The sequence below is a fragment of the Typopeltis vanoorti genome, chromosome 5 (genome assembly GCF_054136105.1).
Source record: "Typopeltis vanoorti isolate ZY-2024b chromosome 5, IOZ_Tvanoo_1.0, whole genome shotgun sequence".
Classification (NCBI taxonomy): domain Eukaryota; kingdom Metazoa; phylum Arthropoda; class Arachnida; order Uropygi; family Thelyphonidae; genus Typopeltis; species Typopeltis vanoorti.
This window is the reverse complement of record NC_143553.1, coordinates 21,787,352-21,808,121: the sequence shown is the minus strand read 5'-3', so window position 1 is coordinate 21,808,121 and position 20,770 is coordinate 21,787,352. Positions and strand designations below refer to the sequence as shown.

The 20,770-nt window shown below is 38.1% G+C and overlaps 1 protein-coding gene across 2 annotated transcripts in view; it reads right to left on the bottom strand.

Moving 5' to 3' along the window:
* Positions 1 to 20,770, bottom strand: part of nac (GDP-fucose transporter nac) — a 356,711-nt gene that overhangs the window by 61,053 nt on the left and 274,888 nt on the right. The window lies entirely within an intron of this gene.

Here is a 20,770-nt window from a genome sequence, read left to right as displayed (position 1 = left end):
CCAACCAGAATACCAGATAACCTGAGCCGCTTCTCAAACACCCTAGATCTTTTCCACACCAGTAACCCTTTCAAATGCATAGTGAATGTAATGGGTCCTAGTAATTCTGACCATGATCTAGTGCTCATCTCCTCTTCCATGCAACAACAATTACACAGCTACTCTCTTACAAGAGTAGTCTGGCATTATAACAGTGCCAAGTGGGACAGCCTCCGTAACTTCTATGCTTTATTCTCTTATTCCCATGGTTGGACTATTGTTTCTGGGCTTCTAACCCAAACATATGCACTGAATGTATCACTGAAGTAATGCTTACTGGTATGGAAATATACATTCCCCCACAATACTCTGAATTCCTCCCCTGACTAAACCCTGGGTTTTCCAAAACATGTTTAAGGCTGTACAAATCAAAAAAATCAAAATAACATCACAACTGGCTTACATCAAGAACTCTATCCTCCTTTATTGCTTATACTCAAGCCTGAAATAGCTGAAAGAAAACTATTAGCGCTTCCAAAACAGACTTTTAAAGAGCAAAAAGCAGGAAACTTGCAGCCAATCTAAATGGAAGTCGAGCCTTTAGGTCTCTTGCCAAAGCAATTGGGCACAACTTTTGCTCAACACTATTCCCACCCAGATGGCTTTATTGCATCATCATCCACAGAAGAAGCCAATCTCCCGGCCTCACATTTTGTCTCCAATGCACACATAACTGACAATGGTAAATTTCCCAACCATTCCAGACGCCCCCTATATCCTCTTGCCAGAAAGAGATCAGAAAAATATTGTCCAAATAAGACACAAAAAAAAGTCCCCTGGCCCTGACGGCATTCCTCCAATTGTCCTGAAGGTTTGTGTACCAGAACTGATCCCTATCTTATGTCATCTGTATATACTCTCTTACTCCCCTGGTATCTGTCCCACAGCATGGAAACTGGCCTATATTTACAACACCCATTCCCAAGAAGGGCGACAGATCAGTGCCTTCAAATTAGCACCCTATCTCACTCAATGGTAATGGAGAGAACCATAAATTCGCAACTCTTACACTACCTCAAAGGACCCAGCTAATAAACGACCACCAGTATAGATTTCATCACTGCAGATCAATGGGAGATATATATATATATATATATATATATATATATCATCTATCTCTGGATAAATGTAATGGAGAAGTTTAGTGAATCTTAAGTGGTTACACTTGATATTTCCAGAGCTTTTGACCTGTCTGGCACATCTTGAAACTCACAGAACAAGTTTCTTTTATGCTTCCTTCATCCCTGCTACTGCTGTATTTTGGAACAGTCTTACTAAAAGGCTTACTAAACAAACTCTCATCATTTGGTCTTCTCAGAACTTCTTCAGTTGGATTGCCAGCTTTCTGTCTGGACACACATGCACTATATGTGATGATGGATGGTTCCTTATCCTCTCATCATTCAACTAATGCCGAGGTACCACAAGGTTTTGTTCTCTCGCCAACACTCTTCTTTCTATAATCAATGACCTACTTCAGTTGACCTCAACCCAATACACAGTTTTGCATATGACATCACATTGCACTCCTCCCTTTTATTTGATAAAACTTACTCTACACACCTCACCTCAACCTACAGAACATCAACTACCACTGCCCTCAATTCTGATCTCCAAGCCATCCTCCAGTGGAGTTCAGATAACCTAATCAATTTCAATCAATGCTAGGAAAACCCAGTTCTGTCTTATTTCTCACAAAAAATAACCATTTTCTTCCAGTATTATTTTTGATAACACTCAAATTTCCAGACAAGGCGAGATTTCTCTTCTTGGAATAACCCCAACATCAAGCCTCTCCTGGCATAAACACATCACACTGCTGCATCCTCAGCTTCTAAAAAACAAGGATTTCTCTTTCATTCAAGACATTACTTCACCTCTGAATGTCATGAAAATCAAAAATCTTCCCAGCTATTCAATACTACTCTCACATTTGGAGTGGAGCCCCAAAGAGCACCCTCAAAATGCTTGAATCACTACAGAAGAGGGGAATTAGATTGATTAATAACCTATTTCTTACCAACTCACTTTTCCTACTTTTGCACAGGCATTTGGTTTCTGCAATATATGTATTCCATAAATATTTCCATAGCAAATGTTCATCTGAAATAGCATCAATAATTCCCCTCACTCAGTACTAAACCTGTTGGAACATGTGCAGCTGTCACCCAACATCCCTTCACAGTACACCTTGAAACTCACAGAACAAGTTTCTTTTACACCTCCTGCTACTGCTGTATTGTGGAACAATCTTCCCAAGGAATGTGATATACAGGCTTTTAAATCAAATGTAAACAAGTTTCTCCTTTCCCAACCCACTACCCATACACAGTACTAACATACTATAGAATGATTAACCAACCTCTCATGTATGGGCTCAACATAAAAAAGTACATAGTATTATTATTAGTTTTTCTCTTTTTTTTTCCAAATTTTTCAAAACATATTTATATCTAATATTCATTTCCTACTCTGGGTTCGATCTCCAACAAGAAGTAGCTTTCCTTTCACTTAGTCAGTAGTTTCTCTAATAATCCTCAAAAATTTCTCTTCTTCTTCCTTACTGTTTAGGACTTTTAGGTGCACTTTTGTCCAATTTTCTATTTCAAAATTCACTCATATCTCATATATTCTGGAATGGAAAGTAACTAAAAAAAAATTTTCCATTCAAGAAGTTTTAATGTTTAGTTTTGAGCAGTATGGTTCCTTCTTCCTTTCTCTGTTCACAACAACCCAAACAGAACATCTTATAGTTAAGTGTCTAGTAGTTAAGTGCTCATGCAGAGGCAGTCTCTCCTCTTCCAAGGAAGTCCATATTTATCCCATATGTTTATCCCACATATGAGCAAACCTACCAGAAAACACATGCACTTAACAAATGTAACTATCAACTGCAATGACATCAGTATGGATTAAACATATCACTCCTCATGCACTTCATGTTCATGGAACTTTGATGTATATATACATCGAGTTTGGTTAGATGGTTAATGGACAGCATATGGTATGCAGATTGTGCATTACTGAAATGGACATTAGGTGGTGTAATGTGTGTGTGTGTGGCATGGTGTGTCCTCTGACAATGTGTTCTTAGACTACATGGCAATGCCATGTAATACTAATAATATAATGTAATATCAAGATTATAAACTAGGTATTATACTAGTATTATATAAATTTGATAAAATTTACATTATAAACTCTGGTTTATAATGTAAAAAAAAAATTCAAAACCTTTTGAGTTTTATTTTAGTTGGCTATAAGAAGATGATGGATCCTTAATATCCTCATTATGTATTATTAATAATATAGTTATTTAGAAGTTTGTCATCTGTTTTAGTCTTGATTGATTCAACACATTAGTTATTCAGTTATTCTTTGGCTAGCTCTACTTCTTTTCTGCTGTTACTTTATACATTGACGGTACCCACCTTTAGTTCTGCTGATGCTGGGTTTATTCATGTATCTGACTTTTCACTGTTTTCTCTGATTCTCTAAGGAAAACGGTACTAACTTTGTTTTAATTGATGATGTCCCAGCCAGCATGACATTTATTCATGTTGCAGTGTCAAGATATAGGTGGATTAACCTAAACTGCACAATTTATGTGCAGTTTAGGTTAATGCAAAATACAATTTGATAAGCTATGTTTGAATTGGTGTTTCATACTACTCATTCATTCACTCATCCAGGTAGATACAGATAGTGAGGGGGATGCACTGTGAGAAAGTGAGGTTTGGACACTGAAAGAGAAGACCTTAGTTTTTCACATCCCCATACATGGGGGGAGAATTCCACTGTATGCTTCACAAAAATATATGGAGAAATAAATTAAAAAAAAAAGTATATGTGAAACCAGCAGGGAAGAAGTGTGATGTGTAAATGTCAAAATTGTTGCATGGCATGACAGAAAAGTTGTCAGCAGCATTGACACATTTAGGTAAGTTGTCAGCTTCAGATGTTGACTCCAAGTTGGAGATATTTCCTTTCCAGCAACTTCATGAACTTACTTAATATCAGTAATTCCTTGGTACTGATATAAGTGCCTCTGTAGCACAACTGGAAGAACAACAGTAAGTTGCACCCTCATCATCATCATCATCATCAAATTCCTGCCATGTACCCTCAAGGGGTGTACAGGATATGACAGTACTACATGAAAAAATTACATCATTACCAACCTCCTATCTACAATTTTCCTCCAAATCAGTCTGTTACTTGTCAAGACTCCAACATTATCAGATCTTATATTTCTATCGTCTAAGGCACTTTGTACTGTATCAATCCACCTATATCTTGGTCTTCCTCTGGGTCGTTTTCCTGCTAACCTGGCAGAGAACACTTGTTTTGCTAATCTTTCCTCTCCCATTCTATTTAAGTGACCATACCATCTGAGATTAGCTCTGCTAACGCATTCCTGGATGTTGACAACGTCAAGTTCTTTCCTAATATCCTCATTTTTAATATGATATTGCCATTGATGCCATCTGTTCACGCCTCTAATCTTTCTCAGGACTCTCATATCTGCGGTCTCTAGTCTTTGGTCAAGTGTTTTACTTCTGACCCACCTCTCAGATCCATAAGTTAAAATTGGTTTGAACACAGTCTTGTATACAGCTAATTTAGTGTTCCGACTAATTTCTTTCTTATTCAATATGAATTTATTCAATTGACTTCCCACGATACCAGCTTTGCTGATTCTGTTGTCTATTTCTATATTTAGTTTACCATCTTCAGTAAAAATTGTGCCTAAGTAGCTGAAATGTTTTACTTGTTCCACAGGTTCTCCATTCACAACACAGTTGACATTTTCAATGATTCTGCCTATTTTCATTGTCTTTGTCTTTTTATTGCTGACCTTCACATATCTACTACAACAGTTATTCAATTTAGTCAGAGAATCTTGCAGACTTGTAGCGGATTTATTTAGAAGTATAACATCATCCGCATAAAGCAAAGAGCTGACATTAACATCTCCAATTTTGATATCAGGTTTAATACCACATTCCTTCATAATGTGATCCATATAGATAATGAATAACAGAGGGGATAATGTACATCCTTGTCTCACACCAGATTTAACATTAAACCATCTTCCTGTACTTCCACTTCCTTCAATTCTAACTGCTGAATCACAACTCAAATAAAGACTAAGTATTGCTTGATATAATGCCCCATTGACACCATATAACTGCAGCGTATTGAATAGCTTCTCTCTTGGCACCTTGTCATATGCCTTTTCCAAATCGACAAAACTTAAATACAGATCTTTGTTATATTCCCATGCTTTCTCGACTATTTGTCGTAAAGTGAAGATCTGATCCTGACAGCCTCTATTTGGCCTGAATCCAGCTTGTTCTTCACCAAGCTTTTCTTCCACAATTCTTCTCAACCGTTTCTCAAGTATACTTGCATAGATCTTGCCAGGAACTCTCAGTAGGGAAATACCTCTGTAATTCTCACATTCAGTTTTATTTCCCTTTTTATATATGGGTACTATGAGAGCTCTACTCCAATCATCGGGAATTCGTCCCTCTGTCCAGGCTTTCTGAACTATGCAGTGCAGCCACTGTAAGACTCTTATACCACCATACTTCAGCATTTCTGGTCGAATATCATCTACTCCTGCTGCCTTTCCACATTTCAAGCCTTTGATGGCTTTTTCTACTTCAAGTATGGATATGTATTCCTGACTGCATGCCTGGTCAGTGTTTTTTATTACTGTGCTGTCATCACTGCTTGTTTCATTTAAGGCAGTTTTTCAAAGTAATTACTCCATACTTCAAGGATATGTTTTTCTCCTGTTTTCATTTCACCTTTATCATCTCTAATTCCTTTTACAGCACTCTTTCCTCCATTCCTAAGCTTCTTCAACAACCTCCAGAATATTTTGCCACCTTCTTGATATTTATTTTCTCTCAAGAAGGTGGCAAAATATTCTATGAGAGCTCTACTCCAATCATCGGGAATTCGTCCCTCTGTCCAGGCTTTCTGAACTATGCAGTGCAGCCACTGTAAGACTCTTATACCACCATACTTCAGCATTTCTGGTCGAATATCATCTACTACTGAAAGTTGCGCCCTTCGATTAGAAAAGGCCTAAGTTTGATTCTCGTCATGATGGGAGGAATCTTTATATGGACTTTTTCAATTGAAGGTGAGTAAGCTGATCTCATATGGAGGTAGCAGGGTTTTTTCTCCCAGAAACTTGGGTTTTTCATCCCGCATACAGACAAATCGGCCCTTCAGAACACACGCAATTTACAGACAAAAAATACTAGCTGGTGGTGGTGGTTGTGGGCAGTAGATGGCGTTGATGTAGGTGACTGGTAGTAGTAGAGGTTCTGTGTAGTAGTGGAGAGGGAGAGTTGTACAGTGGGTGTCTTCCTGCAATGTTTTTGGACTCCTTGGAAGTGTCATGAATAATGATAATAATAAAAATAAACTGTTTTCTTTTTATTTATTTATTTTTTTAAAATTTATTAATAAAAAATATAAAAAGTATTTATTTTATATATTTATTAATTTTATATTTCATTTATTTTATACATATTTTTCAATATTTATTTATTTTTTTTAATATTTTGACAGAATCTATTTCTTTTCAGAAAGTTCAGAATCACTATCAATGATTAAGTTTCATAATCTGCTGCTATTGAACTTTGGAAACTATGCAAAATATGAGATTTTCACTGAAGCTTAGAAACTTAATGAAACTTGATGTTTAACATTAAGTCTAAGTTGTTTTTTTATACCACATTCCAGTTATTCTAATTCTATACTTTCAAGAACTATAATTCAATATTTTCATTAGGTGTATTATTTTTTTTCACCAGAATATGTCTTGATGATAGCAGATCTATGTATCACCAAGTGAGAATGCAGAATATATAATAAAAATTATGGAAACAACTACCATCATCATCATATTCCTGACATGTACCCTCAAGGGGTGATGTACAGGATATGATAGTATTACACGAAACTTACTTACATCATTACTAACTTCCTATTTAAATTTTCCTCCAAATCAATCTGTAACCTATCAAGACTCCTACATCATCAGATCTTATATTTCTATCCACCTATATCTTGGTCTTACTCTGTGTCTTTTTTCTGCCCTGGCAGAGAACACTTACTTTGTTAATCTTTCCTCTCCCATTCTGTTTAAGTGAATATATCACATGAGATTAGCCTGCAAACACATTCCCGGATGCTAACAATGTCAAGTTCTTTCTTAATATCCTTGTTTTAAACATGATATTGCTTGATGCTATCTGTTCATACCCCTAATCTTTCTCAGGACTCTCATATCTGTGGTCTCTAGTCTTTGGTCACGTGTTTTACTTCTAACCCAGCTCTCAAATCCATAATTAAAATTGGTTTGACCACTTTCTTGTATACAGCTAATTTAGTGTTTTGACTAATTTCTCTCTTATTCCTTATAAAGTCGTTCAATTGACTTCCTATCATACCAGCTTTGTTGATTCTGTTGTCTATTTCGATATTTAATTTACCATCTTTACTAAAAATTGTGCCGAAGTAGCTGAAATGTTTTACTTATTCTATAGGTTTTCCATTCACAACACAGTTGATATTTTCCATGCTTCTGCCTATTTTCATTGTCTATGTCTTGTTATTGCTGATTTTCATATGAAATTTATAACAACAGTTATTCAATTTAGTCAGGGAATCTTTGAAGACTTGTACCAGATTTATTTAGAAATATAATATCATCTGCATAAAGCAAAGAGCTGAGATTAATATCTCCAATTTTAATATCAGGTTTAATACCACTTTTCTTCATAATGTGATCCATATAGATAATGAATAACAGAGGGGATAATGTACATCCTTGTCTGACACCAGATTTAACATTAAACCATCTTCCTGTACTTCTCACAATTCTAACTGCTGACTTACAACTCCAATAAAGACTAAGTGCTGCTTACACTTGGATAAAGGATTAAACTAAATATATAATTTATAGTCTAACCAAGCGGGAAAAAAACTTCCAACACCTTTTCTAGATATACAAAACCAAAATACAGATCTTTGTTGTATTGTGTCCCATTAACACAATACAACTGTAGCATTTCGAATAGCTTCTCTCCTGACACCTTTTCAAGATAAATTATATATAAATTTAATCCTTTATCCAAGTATAAGCAAACCAAGTTTGCACCTGAAGTATCATCAGGATTGGGAAAACTTGTAGCAAAGGTGGGCAAATCTTCACATCACTTGCCTTAGTATCCTATAATGCAAGGCTCCTTGTGGACATGTATAATGCTATGCATTATGGGAAGGGTCACTACCAAGACCAGTTTCGACCTTTATAGAGGTCTCTTCAGTGGGAGCCAGACCCAGAGGTGATACCAAGGTTGAAGCAATGCAGACGTCATAGCATTATACAGGGTGTTCGGGATAAATTTGACAGTTTCGTAAGGAAAAAGAAAATCTTCTTTGTATCTATTAAATTTAATGAATTGACAAAAAAACATTACAGGCAGAGTTAATTACAATACTATCAACAAGATTTACTCAAAATAACCACCATTAGCATCGATCACAGCTTCAATTCTGCTTCGGAACCTCGAACAAGCTGATGCTACAGTCTCCCTGGGAAGGGCCGCAAAAACTGTTTTAATTTTATCCATTAACTGGGCTTTTGTATTACTGGAAGTGCGATTGGTGTCTTTTTCAACTGCGCCCCATACAAAATAATCCATGGGGTTAAGGTCTGGGGAGTTTGGAGGCCAAACATTTGGACTGGTGAAGTCGTAGAAATTTTCAGACAACCATTTTTGACTTTTCCCAGAGGTGTGGCAAGGGGCCGAATCCTGCTGCCATACATACGGCCTACCATTGGCTACCCTTGTTATCCAGGGCTTGACTACAGTTAGCAACTCCACGAACAAAGCCCGAATTCCAATGCCAGGGTTCTTCAACACCTGTTCCTGCAGATTTGCGAGGAATTCTGCTGTACGAACGCAATCAGATCGTCTGCTAGGGATCTTTCTTCTTGCTACATCCTCGTAGTCACCATTGCAAGTCTCTAGTTCATGCCTGATTGTTTTTACTGTATTCAGGGAGCATTGGGCAGCAGTCGTAATATCCTTATTTTGATGGCGGGCACGAATCATCATGATACAAGTTATTCTCTTCCATGATTCAGGTGGGTTCCAGCTATCCATCCTTTCTGACATCTTGTATATGAATGAAGAAGGGTCCAAACTTTTAAATGAAGAGAAGTGTGTGTTAATACATGTAACTTATGGAAAAATATAATTAATTATAAATATGTCAAATTTATCCCGAACACCATGTACATGTCCACAAGGAGATGTGCCTTGCATTATTATTATTATTATTATTATTATTATTATTCAGGCCTCCAAGGAGTCAAAAGACTCATCGAGGGAGGTCCTTTCTAAGACATAAAGTCTGTCAAGACTCATCGAGGGGAGGTCCCCCCCTGAGAAACACAAAGTTTATCATACCACTCCTTAAACCCACTGACCGTTCTCGCTCCCACCACTCCATCAGGCAATGCATTCCACGGCTCAACCACCCTCCACACAAAGAAACCACTCCTTACCCTCTTGCTCACAGTTTCCTTTCGTAACTTCCAGGGATGGCCTCTTGTCATCACTCCTTCCCGCTGATCAACCAAGCGAAAGAACTCCCCAGTGTCAACCCTGTAACCACCTCTCAACAGTTTAAAAGTCTCAATCATATCACCTCTCCTTCTTCTATCCACCAAACTCTGCAGTCCACATTCTCTCAGCCGATCCTCATAACTATCCTTGTACAGTCCTGAAACCATCTTTGTCATCCGTCTTTGTATCCTTTCCACAGTTAATTTATCCCCTTCAAATCCTGGGGACCAAATCTGAGAACAATAATCCAAGTGTGGTCTGATCAGAGACTTATACAACGGAATGATAACCCTCTTATCTCTGCAGGTCAGTGTCCTTCTCATAATAGCAGCAATCCTCTGTGTTACCTTCACCACCTTTGCAATATGTCCCCTAAACTTCAGGTTTCTATCAATCATCAACCCCAGATCTCTTGTCTCCCCTACTTCCTCCAGTATAACTCCTCCCATAGAGTATGCAGCATCCCATCGATGTTTCCCAAACCTCAAGACCTTACATTTTGCTGCATTAAACTGACACCCCCATTCATTTGCCCATCTTTTTTTTTTTTTTGTAAATGTCGGGGACAGCAAATTATCTACCTGAAACAAAGAAACTTCGACACGATCGCTAAAATTATAGCAGAAGGTGACGAACAACGAAACGTTTGTCTGGGATACTAAATCAAGTGATTCGAAGCTTTGTCCACCTTTACTACGAGTTGCCCCAATTCTGAATTTACTTCAGGTGCAAACTTTGTTTGCTTACACTTGGATAAAGGATTAAACTAAATATATAATTTATAGTCTAACCAAGTGGGAAAAAAAACTTCCAACACCTTTTCTAGATCTACAAAACTAAAATACAGATCTTTGTTATATTCCCATGACTTCTCAACTATTTGTTATAAAGTGAAAATCTGATCCTCACAGCCTCTATTTCACTTGAATCCAGCTTGTTCTTCACCAAGCTTCCCTTCCACAACCCTTCTCAACCATTTCTCAAGTATACTGGTATAAACCTTACCATGAACTCTCAGTAGAGAAATACTTCTGTTATTCTCACATTCAGTTTTATTTCCCTTTTTATATATGGGTTCTATGAGAGCTTTACTCCAATCATCTGGAATTTGCTCCTCTGTCCAGGCCTTCTGAACTATGCAGTGCAGCCACTGTAAGACTTTTATACCTCCATATTTGAGTATTTCTGGTCAAATATCATCTAATCCTGCTGCCTTTCCACATTTCAGGTTTTTGATGGCTTTTTCTACTTCAAGCATGGATATGTATTCCTAATTGCAAGCCTGGTCAGTGTTTATTACCACTGTGCTGTCATCATTGCTTGTTTCATTTAGCAATTTTTCGAAGTAATTACTCCATTCTTGAAGGATATCTTTTTCTTCTGTTTTCATGTCACCTTTATCATCTCTAATTCCTTTTACATCACTCTTTCCTCTATTTCTGAACTTCTTCCAGAATACCTTGCCACCTTCTTGATATTTATTTTCTATGTTCTTACCAAAGTCTTTCCATGACTTTTGCTTAGCTAGTTTTACACAGTGTTTAGTTTTCTTATATTTGTCTCTGTATTCTTTAAGAGCACAAGCTGTCTGATTTGCCAGGAACTTTGGATATGCTTTCTTCTTTTCCTTCACTGCCTCTTTAATTCCCGTGTCCACCATGGAGTTCTGATTTTTCTATCCTTGCAGACAACCTCACCACAAGGCTAAATCAATCAATGTTTTCTTCAGGGCTTGCCACTGAATCACAAAGGTTTGGTTCCTGTTCTCAAACTCTTTCATTTTTTCTTCAATAATGTTCGTGTAATTTAGGCTACAGTTCACATCTGAGAGCCTCTCAACTTTTATTCGCTTTAAAACTTTCTTACGTGTTATTCTTTTCAATATGAAATTCAATTTTATCCTGCTCAAGACTAAATAGTGATCGCTTCCAATTTCAAATCCTTTGTACACTCTGGCGTCCTCACCAGGGAGAAAACATCACTATCAACAATAGCATAGTCAATGAGACTTTTCTTATTCCTTGCCTCTTCTCTCTGTGTGAATTTGTGCACATTTTTATGTTGGAACATGGTGTTAGTAATAACCAGTCCATGTCCTGAGCAGAAATCCAATAGATATTTGCCATTATTATTAGCTTTGCTCTTTTCTCCAAATTTTCCCAAAATATTTTTGTATGTCTCACAATCGTTTCCTACTCTGCTATTTAGATCCCCAACAAGGACCAACTTTTCCTTTTTCCATTGTGTCAGTTGCTTTCTCTAAAGCAATGGTCACCAAAGGGGTTGATATGACATTGTTAGGGGTCGATTTGGGCTCAGGGGTCGATTGGGGGTCGACAGAAAAATATTAGACATCACTGTATGGGTAATATTTAATTTGATTAACTTGGATTACCTCCATGACAAAAGACATGGAGGTAATGACAACGCAATTAAGAGTGAATCGTGGGATCAGTACCTCCATCTTACAGGTCCATGAATAGGACCTGTAAGCTGGAGTAAGGTTATAGTTACTGAGGCCAATCAAGTAGGCCAAAATGATGTATTTACCAATAAACGGATGTTGGTAGTTCCTGTCGGCCGGCACAGTGGGAGTGAGATTGTAACACGTGCGTGGTTCTTATTTACTGATACTTACAAGTATTCGATTCCAGTCTCATTTTTGCGCATCGACATACAAGTGAGCGTTAATGTTCTAAAATTCATCAACATACATGTTATAATTCAATCGTTATTCATTCACAAACTAAACTTCTCTATGTTGAAGAGTTGAGCAGCGCTGGTAGTAATACCAGTGATATTACTACCAGTAGTTTATTAATATTACTAGTAATACCAGTAATATTACTAGTGATAGTAATAGTAGTAGTAATAATAATATAATAATATATACTATATTATACATACAATAAACACTGTAACTATAAAATAAACAATCTAAAAACTCACATAAGCGTCATTTTTTGCTTGTCCTATTATAATTACATAATAGTAAAATATAGGGGATCGATAAAAAGTCAAGAAACTCTTGAAGGGGTCGACGGCAAATAACTTTGCCGACCCCTGCTCTAAAGCCTCAAAAAATTCCTTGACTTCTACCTTAGTAGAAGTGGAGGAATTTTTTGTAGAACCTTCTGTGGGACCATAGGCACAAATAAGACTCACTGTCCAGTTCCCCATTCTGATATATGTTCACATCACTCCACTTGAGGCTGTCTCCCATTCAAGATTAGCTCCAGATTTAGTGTTGAATACTATGGCTATTCATTCTTTTCCTTGATTGTTATTGCCTGAATATAACATTTTATATTTATTGCACAGAAACATCTCACCAGTTTTTGTCTTTTTTGTTTCAGTCACCCCTATTATGTAGATCTGGTACTTATCCAATTCCTCAGCTAGCTCCATTTCTTTTCCATTCAGGCTTCTAATGTTGACAGTAGCGATCTTGATCTCTGGTGATGTTGAGTTGGGGTGTGTTTTATGATTTGTTCCAACAGCTGACTTTTTGCTGTTTGCTCTGGTTCTCTGGCGAAAATAAACGGGGCCTTTGTTTAACCGTGTGAAGCCCCAGCCGGCATGAAATTCTGTCGTGTTGTACCATCATTTTATTTTGTGGTTTAAGATAACAAAAATACAATTTGGTCAGCTAAATCCCAAATTGCCAGCCCATCCTCGTTCATTCAGTATCCAGGTAGATACAAATACGGTGCACCTCGAGAAGGTGAGAATTGGACATTAGGTCAGAAGCTCTTGTCAGTTCTCCACATTCCTTTAAAGGTTATGTGGAGGTCACCTGTCAGTTTTCCAGTTGTTATAATATTTGAGAAAAGAGCGGCCAGCCATGTTTGACCTCGTTGGCTCAGATGTTTTAGAAACTCGGGGAGGATACCATCTGCTCCTGCAGCCTTGCCATTCTTAGTGAGTTTTAAGGCTTCCTGCACCTCAAGCGAAACTGGCTGTATAAGTTCAGGAAGCTGGGAATCCACCTTCAGATTTTTTCTGATGGAAGATTGCACAGTTATTTTCTCCTGGTAGAGCTGGGACTTATCTTGGAGGGTTCAGGAGTTACCTCTGGTGGCTTGTATGTTGTCGGTTCAGCCCCCCCCCCCCTAATTTTCTCAGAAGTGACCAGCTTTTCTGGCTAGATTTGGTGAAGTCAAGTTCATGGATGGTTGAGATCCATCTTTCCTTTCTGTTTTTGTCAAGTATTGCTATGAGCTCCTTCGCAATAGTTGGGCCTTCGATTTTTTTCATATTTGGCTAAAAGTTCCTCAGTATTCCCTACTGCAACATGGGATGTATTGTTTTCTGTAGCCTCTAGGAATAGAGGCTTTGGCTGCAGTTTTTATTAGTTTGACAAATCTGGGATAGCAATTAGGAGTGGGTGGTATTGCTGTAATGATTTGCTCAATTTGCTTTTCATATATATTCCAGTTGGATCTGTGAAGGTTCCATCTAGCGATTGGTGTTCCACTGATGATTGGGATTGATGTACCTGTCTCTATTAGTGTAGGACAATGCTGGCTGTTAGGGAATCTGTTGAGGATGGTTCTGGTTGTTGGCAGAGGGTGGTCTTCAGAGTCTTTAGAGATTATGCATAGATCAGGGGTGTAGGTTCTGTTTCATCTGGCTGAGTGAAGAGTGCCTTCTTGTTATAAGCTCCTTTTGGTCAGCTAAATCAATTAAAATATTAAAATTCAAAATACCACCATTTACAATGTCTACAAACCACCATCACAACAATCTTGGTCTGACCAGATGGACAGGCCACCACCTCACCCTGCTATCTATGTTGGTGACTTCAACTCTCATCACACCATGTGGGACTATTCCTCTAACAACTAGGATGGTGATAACCTAGTTAATGGATGGATACATATAACCTGTATTTGATCAATGACGTTATCACCATCCTGGATAGCCCCACATGGTGTGATAAGAATTGAAGCCACCAACATAGATAGCAGGGTGAGGTGGCAACCTGTCAATCTGGTCAGGCCAAGATTGCGATGGTGGTTTGTAGATGTTGTAGATGGTGGTATTTTGAATTTTAATACCTATGGAATATTCTGCTTCAGGCAAGCATTGGGTTATGTCCTTGAGACCAGGACAGATGTAGGTTGCCAGGCTATGCTTGGGATGGCAGTTATAAGACACAAGAATTAGGTCTGGGATCTTTAATCTATTGAGAGCTGTGTCAGGCACATGGGTTTCCTAGAGAGCCAGGACATTAATCATTTTGTCTTTGGCTTTGGATTTAGATAGCCCTTCTATGTTTAAGGAACAAATCTTGAGAGAGTGTTGTTTAGGGGACTGTAATATATTTTTCGAAGCTTGCCCTCCTCCCAAAAAAGCAACACGATCCATGTTATTCAGGGCGACAATCAAGCTGGCATGGATTTTTTTGAGTTGTGTTTTTATCATTATTGCTGTAATTGGTCCAGGAGGCTTGGTACCTTTGGACGTCTGGTTTGAGACATTAGCTTCGTGTTACCAGCGTTACATCTCTGGGGCTTCTTGTGTCGCAGCACCAGCAATGTACCACAAGGTTAACACTACTGGTGGTGGGGGGAGGCACGGGAAGGCTGTCTCAATCCCCCCCCCCCTTGAACACAGACCTGAACATCCTGGAGGCGTACTTAAAGCAGTGGTACCTGAAGCCAAACCCTGAGGCAAATCGACCTTAACCTCTCTTTCTGTGACAAAATGGTAGAACATGAGCCTCACCTGAAATACCTTGCATTGAGCCTGGACAGAAGCCTAACCTATAAAAGGCACATCACCAACCTGTCCAACAAAGTTAATACAAGAAATAATACCATCTCATGGTTTGCTGGAACAACCTGGGGCTGTGGTGCTGATGTCTTAAGGTCGTCTGCACTAGCCCTGGCATTCTCTTCAGCAGAATACTGTGCCCCTGTCTGGGAAAGAAGTGCACACACTAACATTATAGACAGCCAGCTAAACTCTACCATGTGCACAATTAGTGGGACACTGAGAAGTACCCCTCTCCCCTGGATGCCTGTCCTATCTAACATTGCTCCACCAAATATATGGAAAAGACAAGCCTCGATTAAAGTATTTAATACAGTAATGAGCAATCCGCTCCTGCCTCTGCACCAGACTCTAATAAATTCACCTAATATTCGCCTAAAATCATGAAACCCTTTCTAGTTCATGGACGAACTCTCTTCAGCTGCCTTACCATCAACACCTGACATGTGGAGAGAGCAATGGTCCAACAATCTTCCAACAAATGGTTTCCTGGTTGAAGATCCCTGTGCTCCACAGCTTGGTTTTGCCCTTCCTAGGAAGATTTGGTCATCAATCAATAGGATCAGAACTAACCAGGGCAGATGTGGTTACCTACTATGTAAATGGAGACTATCAGACCACCCTTATTGTGACTGTTCCCCTGTGGCCCAGACGATCACTCATATTGTGAATGACTGCCCAAGGCACCAATTTCATGGTGGTGGTGGCCTCCAGAACATCCACACAGTGACAGACGAGTCCCTGGATTGGCTTTCTGGTCTGAACATTGACCTGTAGCTGCTTTTGTCATAAGAATAAATAAATAAATAAATGACTACAGATGTATTTTTTGTGTTTGGATGGTGGCTGATCTTCCTGTCTATCCATAGTATGCCTACTTGCAGGAACAGGGCACATTATATACTCCATGCACAGAGAGGAGGAAGATGATCTTTGGTAGAGCATATGAGGTAGCAAGATTTCAGTGTGGCTTGAAAACCATGCAGAGATTGTATTTCTTAAGATTCTGGCTATTCTTTCTGAAGTACCTTAGACATACTGCATGATGATAGTATTATTGAAATCTTTCTGAAGAGAAGGAGGAGGATTCAGGGAAGGATTGATTATTAAAGTTATTTATATATTTATTTATTTTTGATACTGTTGGAACTATAGCCATTAGACAAGAAAGTGTGGTGTATATGATTAAGTTCTGTTGTAAGAGAGGATTTACTGGAATAAAGGTTATAGACTCTATTGGTTAGTGATTTAATGATACCATATTGTTGATTGAGAGGGGGGGGGGGGTGATGAAAACGTTTGGAATATATCTGCCTGTGTGGATGTATTTCCTGTATACTGAAAAGGAATCTCAGAGTGTTATGAAGGTGTCTAAAAAGCTAAACTTTTATTAGTTCGTTTTTCCATAGTAAACTGGATTCTAGTGTTGAGGGCTATTGAGATAAGAGAGGAAAGAATCTAATGTGCCTGGGCCATGAGGCCAAATGGAGAACACATCATCTAGATATCTTAACCAGATAGAAGGTTTGAGAGGGGGCCACTTGTTTTCCAACAGTCCATAAAAAAAATTGGCAAGGGGGTGAGAGTAGAGAACCCATAAACGTATCCTCTATCTGTTTATAAATTTTGTACTTCAAGAGTAATATCCAGATAGATATCAAAGGCAAAGAGATCAGTAATATTAGGAGGAAAAACTTTTTTTTTTTTATAAGTGATAAGGTGTCATTTAAGGGAAGATAGGTAAACAGAAAGGTGATATCAAAGCTAACTAAAATATCTATATTATATAACGTTAAATTCTCAATGGAAATTTTAAAATAGACAGTGTTTTTAATATAGGAAGTGGTATAACTATTAATAGGAAGGGAGTTAGAAGGCTTGCTAACTGTTCTGCTAATTTATAGCAAGGGGGGAGGGGGGGGAATCTGTAGCATCTTTTATAGTCTTAGGAAAGAAATGGGTTTGTGTATCTTTGGTACTCCTTATATCTGGGGGCAGGTTATGAGAACTGAAGGTTTGAGATTATATCAGGCCATGAAAGAACTGTTTTGAGCAGACTTTTAAATTATTTGATCTGAGATTTGGTGGGATCATAATGAAAGACCTATAGGTGGAGCAATCTCTGAGAATGATGTCCATTGCATTCTCTAGTATTAAGAATAACATAACACTCCTCTTATCAGCTCTAGTGATGACTAGACTGCTATGTTTGCATAGTTTCTTGAGAGCACTAAATGGCAAGAAGATAAATTTCCTTTAGGAAGCTAAGATTGAGAAAGAATGCTGGTGATGTTAAGCCTAATGTTGTTATCTATTTCTGGAGCTAAGTTACAAATACCACATTCAATGTTGAACATTAAGTCTAATTCTGTTACTTGCTGCTTCAGAGCAATGGCAAAATAATGGCCGAGACTAAAACGGCACTGATGGCGTCATTACCAAATCTGCCCAGAAAGAATTCTTAAATTCTTTCTGAGCAGATGCTTCAGAAATATTGAAGAGGATGGTACAGAGTTCAGTGTTCAGAATAGCTGAAAGCTCAGACTGCAATGAGCTGATGACTGCATTTGTAGCAATGAGCTGATGGCTGCATTTATAGCAGTGAGGAAGGCACACATACTCGTGATCTGATCATGTGGTGTAGTGGAGCAAAACTGACATGCAGTCATGACTATGGTCATTTGGGTGGACAATGCTTTAGATACAGTTCATAGAATCAAAATGCCCCTGCATGGGTGGGGGGGGGGAAAGAAATCCCCAACAGACACTACACTACTGCAGGAGCAAGAAACAAAGGATTCTTCTCTCACCTCTCCATCATTAGATCAGTGGGAAACACTGATCATGTGATGGAGAGGATCTTTGAGTGAGTAGATAAAGGTAGCTAATTTTTGGTATGACTTGAAGGAGGTCTATATGTTATATCCTTTAAGGATGCATGAAACTTTTCTAGATGCCCCAGATGTAAGGAATGACAAAGGATTTCTTTTTCTTTTTTTTTTTCCTGTGCCCTGGATTTAGGGAATAGTCAGAGAGTTCTGTTGATTTTGGGAAAGGGGTGGCCATTATCTGAAAATAAGTGTATCTAATGGAAGAAATTCTCCCTTTTATACAGAAGCAGAATAAAAATCAGAGAGACCATTTCTGGCATCTGCCATAGCACTACTGCATTCTCCAAATCTAAATAAATGAAACCTACAGTTAGATTCCATCACTTAGTCCATAGAGGGAACCAGTTAGAACTGTAGGATCCTGACTTTTTTACAATCAGTCTGTGTCTGCATTCCTGCTAGTGTATCCACATGCATGAACTTAGCATATTTCTTTGAACAAGGCCTAATAAACTCTCGTCTCATCTTCCTTTTTCCCTCTTTTACCTTGCGGTATCGAGAGTTTATTAATCATCAGACCTCAAACCGTTCACAGGAATAAGGTGGTCAGCCCTACGCCCCAGTGTATCCTATGTCCGTAATGTCAAGTTCTCAAGGTTGGTTTGCCTGCTTTGCAGGATGAAAAACCCCAGGATAAACTGCAGAAAAAACCCTACTGTCCACGCCCAAGACCGGCTAACTTGGCTATGGCTGAGGCAGATCCTTCAGCTCCTCAAGTTACCGACGGTAATCGAACCTGGGACACTCCTTCCCTAGGCATATGGTTGTGAAGCACACAGCCACTAACCGCGTGGACTCCTAATAATTTAATAGGAAATAATTTTTTAGTTATTATTATTATCTCTAGATGTCTTTTTTTTTTCACCTCTAAAGACACAAGTGACAATCTATGTATAAGAATCCATACCAGATCATTGTTCTTCTATGGAAATGATGCAAAGGGTACTCAATGCATGCCACTTTCTTCCCATAAGCATACACTGAAATTAGCAAGACACCAGAACAATACTCTCTCTAATTTTTTTTTTTTACATGACCTGATGACTGTGTAGCACTTTGAGTTTTTTGTAATATACATAGAAAACAAATGATTAAGTCTGCTGGCAGCTGCATGATAACAATTCATTGTGTGTGGGAGTATTTCAGTTAAAGCAAAGACATACCTGTGTAGCTTAGAAGGAACACCACTCCTGAATAGACTTTGCATTCCTCAAATATTGTTGTGATTTGAGTATTATTCCCGCCAGTGTTAAAATCAAGCCCTAGTTTAAGTCTCCAAAATCTCTCCATATCCACATCACACCAGCTTCACTCTTTTATGAGAAAAAAATCAATATCACAAGCCATATTGGTTAATACCAATGGAACTATTGAAGCACTACAGGATGAGCTCATTAACATGCTGAATGCCAAGCTATGGGTGATTCTCTTGAATGTTGCTAAACACTTCAATGCAAAACAAATTTTAAAAAAGGAAAGGCTCATCATATCCAAAAACCAGCCTAGATATATATGCCACAACTGCCTCCAGAACAAACTGTGATTAACCTGTCATCTTTTTAGTGCAGAAAAGAAACTATCAGTGTCCTCAGCTATAATTATGTAATTATGCTGTAGATGCTAAAGAAACATCCAGTCTTTAAATCATGGCAAAAAATAGAATGGGACATCTGTAGCCTTTCTTCCCATAATATACAGACAGATATAGCTAACATTTTAAAATCTACATAACTTCTGAAAAGGAATTTATCCTATGTGGAACTCACCACATTTACACAACTCCTCCCATATCAGAAGATTATCATTACTTAAATAGAATAGGGTATGTTATGGTACTACTTTATCATTTTGATTGGGACAAATAAATGTCAGTCTTATTCAGAGCAAATCCACTTAATTGATGGTGACCCCCCCCTTCCCCACAAAAAAAGTCCAATTAAAATATCCAAATAGTATGAGATTCTCCACTTATAGTGGCCAAACATAAAGAGCTCTCTCTCTCTCTCTCTCTCTCTTGTTAAAGGCCACACTTCTTCCGATGATAAAAATGCAGTGCACCTCAAAATGCTGCATGTCAGACTCAATCCTCAAAATATTAACATCATGTTCAGTTTTGATATAGCCTACTTATTCACTCATGAGTCTTATTCAGATTATCTTTTCCTCTAACACATCAGAGTCATTCACTTTTACTATGCATTTGATTTGTAAAAAAAAATTACAAGAAAAATGAGAACACAGCTATGTACCCCACCCTTCTCTTCCCCATCACTAATCTTTTCTTGGAACATTTTGAAAATATGGCCCTAATTCAATCCCTCTAAACCCCACAATGTACTGAATGATATTTGTATTAAAATTTGTATTAAAATTAAAATTTGTATTAAAATATCCCACAAA